The sequence below is a fragment of the Lathyrus oleraceus genome, chromosome 7, assembly GCF_024323335.1.
Source record: "Lathyrus oleraceus cultivar Zhongwan6 chromosome 7, CAAS_Psat_ZW6_1.0, whole genome shotgun sequence".
In the NCBI taxonomy this organism is placed as follows: Eukaryota; Viridiplantae; Streptophyta; class Magnoliopsida; order Fabales; family Fabaceae; genus Lathyrus; species Lathyrus oleraceus.
In genome coordinates, this window is record NC_066585.1 from 433014325 (window position 1) to 433022423 (window position 8099).

Sequence of the window (8099 nt, forward strand, 5' to 3'; positions counted from 1 at the left end):
ATTCAAATTTGATTGAGTTGGATTATATATTGTGCTAACCCTTGTTCTGTAGGTGTGACTCATATGAGTTTGGCTTTGTGCCTTGGCACCTCTGTTTATGGTTGACTGTTGTTTATCCATTTCTTTTGGTTTGAACTGTTGACTTGTTTACTAATAAGTTTGACTTTTTCAGGTACACTTTAGTTGCTTTAGTTGCTTGCTTTGCTATTTAGCATTTGCTTTGAGGTATAAACCTTTCTTCTTCATGTAGTCTGGAGACCCGGTCTGTTATTTGACCGGGCAAACTGTCTGAAGTCCTCCTTAAGAGGCAATGCCTGTGTGTGTTTAAAATTGTCCCAAGCAGGAAAAGTCCTTCAAGTAAGGCAATTGGTGGAAGGTAGGGATAAGAAATCTATCCCCCACTATTCAGTGTGTCCTCTCTTTGCTCCCATTACATGGTTGAAGCATTGAGATAAAAACCCAAGATCTATCGAGTCAATACTGTGGAAAGAGCTCCATCTTTCTGAGCTCCCACACTTTCTAATGCTCTCCCTGATAGGGATAGAAGCAATGAGGCACACCCCTCATCTCCTTTTCATCTGCTTCACCTTAGCCTCTCAATGGCAAGGTTAAGAGCGACACTTACCTATTACAGTGGACTTTCATAGTCAAACCCTCTTGTGTGAGCCTCCTTGTTTGGCTATAGAGTGTGTTGTTTGATATTCATTAATTGATTGATTGCTTCATATGCACTTGCTTGCTTGTATGTTATGCACTTATCATCATCAATTGCCATTAATGCATGATCATCTCCTTGTCTGTGTGACACTGTCACTTTTGTTTACCCATTGAGGACAATTGTAAGTCCCACAAGTTGGCATTTGTTCCTATGATATGGAAGTGAGTATAAGACCATCACATTGGCCACTCATCTTATCTTTGCTTGATTTGTTTGTATGTGAGGATACAATTGTAAGACCCACGAGTTGGCATTTGTTTTCCTAGGATCATACTGTGTGTTAGAGTAAGTCCCACAAGTTGGCATCTGACACCCCTGTTTTTGCTTTCTTTGTTTGTGTGTGAGGATGCAACTGTAAGACCCACGAGTTGGCATTTGTTTTCCTATGATCATGTGTGGAGTTAACCTAAGTCCCACAAGCTGGCAGTTGACTTCCATATTTCTTCATTATTTTCTTTTGAGGAGATTGGTATAAGACCAGTGATTGGCATCCGGTATCCGCTTTCTTTCCATTTCTTTGTAGAGGAGATTAGTGTAAGACCATTGAGTGGCTTCTGACATCCCATTCCATTCTTAGGAGATTGGTATAAGACCAGTGATTGGCATCCGATATCCGTCTTTCTTTGCTTTGTTTGTTTATTTTATCATTACTTATTTTCCATTCCAAAGGACACACTTGAATCATCTCCCATATGATTTCAAGAAGTGAACCTTCTAAGAAGTTTTACAATCCATCTCCATCCATTCATCCTCATTATGTCCTAAACCTTTTTCACACTTTGATTTCAAACTTGACATAAGTGTCGTGCAAACATCTTCATGTTTTCAAACTAAAAACCTGGACCCCAAGTCCTTGACTTTTTCCAAACTCCATTTCATAACACTTCTTTGAATCAATCTTAATCATACTTTGACTCCTTTCATAATCACAATCAATTAACTTCACTCATTCACTTGTTTTGGCTTTGTCCATTGTTAATCTTTTCATGCATTAGCCATAGGTTTCAATTATCATTGTGGTTGATGTAAATCTTGCCTATCCTTAGTGAGTCGACAGTAAGACTTCCGTACTTAAAACAGGGCTAACCCCTCTAGTACGTCGAAGCTATCCTCACATGGTGGATGTTGTTTTTGGTCGAGTGTTCTCCCATTGATAATGAAAAGCCTCAGTGCTTGTGTTTAAAACTGAATCCACCAACTTTTGGAAATCTTTTAGCCGAACTACGGCGTTTTGATCCTTACCTTTGATGGAAGGTACGTAGGCAACGGGTTCATCCGTTCAAACCCAATAACACAAAAAATAATAAAACTGTATATTCTTTTCTCACCATCCCAATCATGTTTGCACAATGTTTATGTCATAACAAATAACAATCTTTTACAACAAGTGTGAAAAGGGCTCCCTAGGAGTACCTAGGACGTAGTGGGTGCCTAACACCTTCCCATTGCGTAACTTACCCCTTACCCAGACTCTCTGATCTTTTATTAGTTTTCTACGTGTAAAACTTCTTAGGCTTTTGTTCGCTTTTTAGCCAATCCTTTGGATAAATAAAAGTGCGGTGGCGACTCGAAATTTCAATGTATCTCTTAGCTTATGGTTTAATCAATAGATCATATGGCGACGAATACACCGTCACAGAAAAGTGGCGACTCTGCTGGGGACATAACACATCCCTGGTGGTATTGCCTACTTTTCACCCTTGTTGTGCTATATTGTTATTTGTTATTTGATTTATTCTTGTACAATTTGGGGATCACTGTATTGATTGTAATGTGTGAATTGCTTGCTATACATTGCTGTTTGCTTTGGTGATTTGTGAGATGAGTTCTATACCTGAACTCGAGTGCACTCTAGGATAGGAGAATGGCATAGTCTTGTTGACTGGTGTGGAGTATTCCTTAGCCAGTTGACTTGCGAGACCATTCACTTGGTGGAGGTCATGTTGAACTAATAATGTCACACAAGTTATTTGTGGTTAGGCATTATTCTTTCAATCATGCGCCGCAGAAGCCAAGGACCTTAGTTTACCAAACCCATCCTGGCCTATTTTTAGGACCGTAGTGCGGAGGTCGTTCAGATGTCAGTTCTGATACGATTGTCACGCGATACTACACTCATAAGAGTTTCTCTTGAGAATATTCTTGGAATACGAGTATTCGTTCCTCCGATAATATTCGAAAGATGGAACGATGATTATGGGAACCTCTGATAGAACATGTCTGGCAGGTTTAAACCCTAGTACACTCCCTTTGGGTGGTTCTTAACCGAGATTCCATGCTCGTGACTCTCAACAAACCCGTGATTCGTGGTTGAGTCGTTCAAACATTGTTAATATCAATGGATCCCGGATCAGGTGTAAAACCTAAATCCATCAAAGCGTCTGGTTGATATTAAGAATGTCTGAACCGGTTCATGTACCGTTAATATCAATGGAACTTGGGTGTCGATCAGGTGAAAACCTAAATCCACCAAAATGGATGATTGATATTAGGGATACATAGAGCTTTCCCACGACCTTTGTTTGGTGTGCCTTGCTTGATCCTTGAGTGTGTTTGTTGCATTCATGCATTCATGCATTCATCCGCATACATGTCATCATCAGAAAAAGAAAATGTTCAAGGAACTTAAAGGGTTTATTTGCAAAATTTTCAGACAATGGAAAGACCAAAAAGGCATACAAAGAAGTACAACTTTAAGCAGCCCGACGTAAAAGAGTTAAGGAATCTGACATCATATGTATTAGATCCCTTGGGTTTCAAAGCTCGCTATGGGAAGCTTCTGCCTCTGCTCACCACTCAGGTTGACGAAGGGTTGATGAGTACCTTGGCTCAGTTCTACGATCCGTTGCATCATTGCTTCTTATTTCCAGACTTCCAGCTGTTGCCAACTTTGGAAGAATACTCTCACCTTATTGGGATTCCGATTCTGGATCAAGTGCCGTTCAGTGGCCTAGAGAGTATTCCATCTGCTCGAGAGATTGCTAGTCTGTTGCACATAGATGAAGATTTGATTGGGGCTAATCTGACTACCAAAGGCGGAATTCAGGGTTTTCCTTCCGAGTTCCTCATTGCCCAAGCTACCTTCTATGGGAATGCCATGAGTGAGGATGCCTTTGAGGCTTTGTTCGTGCTGCTCATCTATGGATTGGTGCTGTTTCCCAACTTCGACAAGTTTGTGGATATGAACGCCATTAGGATCTTTTCAGTCCTTAATCCAGTTCCGACCTTGTTGGGTGATACATATGTCTCCATGCACCTGAGGAATATGAAGAATGGAGGAGTTATTGTCTGCTGTTTACCCCTGTTGTACAAGTGGTTTATTTCGCACTTGCCGCAGACAGTTGCTTTCAAGGAGAACAAGGGATGTCTACGGTGGTCTCAGAGACTCATGTCTCTCACCAATGATGACATCACCTGGTATGATCGCGTGTACGATACCGTCCAGATCATCGACTATTGTGGGGAATTCCCTAATGTGCCTCTTCTTGGTACATGTGGTGGGATTACCTACAATCCTATTCTCGCACGTCGTCAGCTTGGGTTCCCCCTAAAGGATAAACCTAATAACATTCTGTTAGAAGGTGTGTTCTTTCAGGAGGGTAAAGATCCCCAAGGCCTGAAAGCCAGATTTGTCCGTGCATGGCGCAGTATCCGTAAGAAGAGTAGGAATGAGTTGGGTCCAAAGAACTGCATTGCTTTGGAGCCATACACTTCTTGGGTCAGACAGAGAGCTGCCACCTACCTGATGCCGTATGATCATCCAAGACCTACACCGTTGGATATGGCTGGGCCTTCAACCCTCCCTACCCAACGTGTAGAGGAGTTGAGAGAGGAGGACCTTTCGCGTGCCTGGATCCGTGAGAGGGAGGAATTGCTGCAGCAGCTCAAGGAGAAGGATGTTATGATTGAGTTTCTCGAGCACCGAGTGATCGACGATCCGAACGACACTTGGACTTCTCTGCTTCCTCAGTCATCCAAATTCTGGAAGAGGAAGTATGATCGACTTGCAAAAGAGAAAGCTGACATGGAGGCTGCCTATGAGAGGGAGATCAAGAAGTTGTGCACTTCTCGTCTTCCAGCATCCCGAGCTTCTAGGGATCCATAGGATGTCATTTACCTTTTCTCTTTGTAATGAATCAAAAATGTTGTATTTCTTTGTCTTAATATATTGAATGAAATATTTCCATGAGCAATTAAAAATGTTTAAATATTCAAAATATTGCAAATAATACCTTAAGGGTTCCTTGAAAACAAAGCATTTGCACAAGCATTGCATGCATCATCTTTGCATAAACAGGTGTTCTCAGGCCGTCTTCTCACTTTGATTCCTGTGTCCAGACAGGATAGCTGACCAAAGGCCGCACCGCTACTCAACGAGGCTCAACCATCAACGCAACATGGACCAGGTACAAGCCGAGTTAGCAGAGATGAGGGCTAACATGGCCCAGTTCATGCACATGATGCAAGGGGTCGCGCAAGGCCAAGAAGAACTCCGAGCAATGGTCCAGAGGCAAGAAGCTACATTGCCACCGCCCAACCAACCTCTGCAAGAAGGAAATCCAGTTCCTGACACTCCTGCTGCTGCTATTCCAGTCAACAATTATGCTGGAGGTGAAGAGTTGAGGGGTATCCGAGTTGATGGTCAACCAATTGCTCCAGATGCTGCTAATGCCAGAGTCATCCACGCTCCGGCCCGTAACAGATTTCCGATTGTTGGCAGACAAGAGGATTTACTCACTATGCTCAGTGAAGACGACGACATCTTGGGCAGAAATGATGCGAGAGATCGCAAAGTAGAAGCCCTTGCTGAGAAGATCAGAGCAATGGAATGTCAAAACTCCCTCGGTTTTGACGTTACAAACATGGGATTGGTTGAAGGACTGAGAATCCCGCACAAGTTCAAGGCACCGTCATTCGACAAATACAACGGTACCTCCTGCCCTCGCACCCACGTGCAGGCATACTACAGAAAGATATCCGCATACACTGACGATGAGAAGATGTGGATGTATTTCTTCCAAGACAGCCTATCTGGGGCGTCTTTGGATTGGTATATGGAGTTGAAGCGGGATTCCATCAGATGCTGGAGAGACCTGGGCGAGGCGTTCCTCAGGCAGTATAAGCATAATATGGACATGGCTCCAACTAGGACTCAGTTGCAGAGCTTATGTCAGAAGAACAATGAGAGCTTCAAAGAATACGCCCAAAGGTGGCGCGAACTAGCCGCAAGAGTTCAACCCCCTATGCTGGAAAGGGAGTTGACTGATATGTTCATCAGTACTCTTCAGGGTGTATACATGGACCGGATGGGAAGCTGCCCATTCGGAAGTTTTTCTGACGTCGTTATCTGCGGCGAAAGAACAGAGAGTCTGATCAAGGCTGGGAGGATCCATGATGCTGGTTCCTCATCTTCTTCCAAGAAACCCTTCTCTGGGGCACCTCGCCGTAGAGAAGGAGAAACCAATGTTGTACAGCACAGAGGGGGTGCGTACAGAGCCAATGCAAATAGGGACCAGTATCGTCCAGTGGCTGCAGTGACTATTCCTGCACCTCAACCTCGTCCACAACAACAGAGAGTTCAACAACAACCGCAACAACAACAACAACAGCAACCACGTCCGTATCAGCCCAGACAGAGAATGGCTGAGCGACGTTTTGATCCATTGCCAATGACGTATGCTGAATTATTACCCGAACTACTCCGGTTAGGGTTTGTTGAATTGCGTACAATGGCTACACCAACAGTATTGCCCCGGGTTATGATGCAAACGTTAGATGTGACTTTCATTCTGGGGCACCAGGCCACCATACTGAGAGATGCCGGGTTCTGCAGCACAAGGTACAAGATCTGATTGATGCTAAGGCAATCAATTTCTCTCCAGTGCCAAATGTGGTGAACAATCCTATGCCTCAGCATGGCGGGCATAGGGTTAACAATGTTGAAGATGGAGAGGCTGAAGACTTGATTGTGAATGTTGATGAAGTTCAGACTTCTTTGTTAACAATCAAAGTTCGTTTGCTGAAGGGGGGTGTTGACCCAGGTTGTCAAGAAGATTGTGTGGGCTGTTCAGAGGCTACCAATGGTTGTGACCAGCTGAAGGCTGGTATTCAGAGATTGATCGATGAGGGCTGCCTGCAGTTCAGCCGGGCCGTTAAAGATGATGGGGCAGTGTCTACTGTCACCATATTTTACAAGCCGTCTGAAGGACGAGGGCGTGGGATTGTCAGTGCACCCACAACAAACAATACCCCGGTTACCATCCCTGCTCCGGTAACCGTCCGTGCACCAGTAACTATTGTGGCGTCCGGCAGAGGACGGGTTGAAAATAGTAGAGCCGTGCCATGGAGATATGACAACGCCTATCGCCGTGATAGGAGGGCTGGTGACCAGACAAGACCAGCTGTGCAAGCGCCAGTTACAATCAGTGCTCCGGTGAGAACTCCTGCTGTTGCAAGTCCAGTAGTGGACAATGTTGGAGGGCCAGGAGGTTTCACCAGGAGTGGACGACTGTTTGCTCCTCAGCCTTTGAGGGATGCTAATGCTGAAGCATCTGCTAGAGCTAAGGGCAAACAAGCAGTGGTTGACGAAGAACCGACTCAGAAGGAGGCTGAGGGTTCTTTCCAGAAAGATGTTGAGGAGTTTATGAAAATCATTAAGAAGAGTGACTACAAGATAGTAGATCAGCTCAACCAAACTCCGTCAAAGATCTCGATACTCTCTTTGCTGATGTGTTCTGAGGCACATCGGGACGCCTTGCTGAAGATGCTGAATATGGCATACGTCCCGCAAGAGATATCCGTCAACCAGCTGGAGGGTGTACTAGCCAATGTGAGTACCAGGCACGGTGTGGGTTTCACTGACCTAGACCTAACGCCTGAGGGTCGCAATCACAACAAAGCCTTGCACATCACTATGGAGTGCAAAGGTGCTGTTCTATCTCACGTGCTAGTGGACACCGGGTCGTCCCTGAATGTCCTGCCGAAACAGATACTGAAGAAGATCGATGTTGAGGGGGTTGTGCTCACTCCCAGTGACCTGATAGTTCGTGCATTTGATGGATCCAAGCGTTCTGTCTTTGGTGAAGTCACATTGCCGGTGAAGATAGGTCCGGAGGTGTTCGACATTGTTTTTTATGTGATGGACATTCAGCCTGCTTATAGCTGTTTGTTGGGGCGTCCTTGGATTCACGCCGCTGGGGCAGTCTCGTCGACTCTCCATCAAAAGCTCAAATATGTCTGGAACGGTCAGATTGTGACCGTCTGCGGTGAAGAGGAGATTCTGGTGAGTCATCTCTCCTCATTCAAATATGTTGAGGTGGATGGCGAGATCCACGAAACCCTGTGCCAGGCATTTGAGACTGTGGCGCTTGAAGGGGTTGCT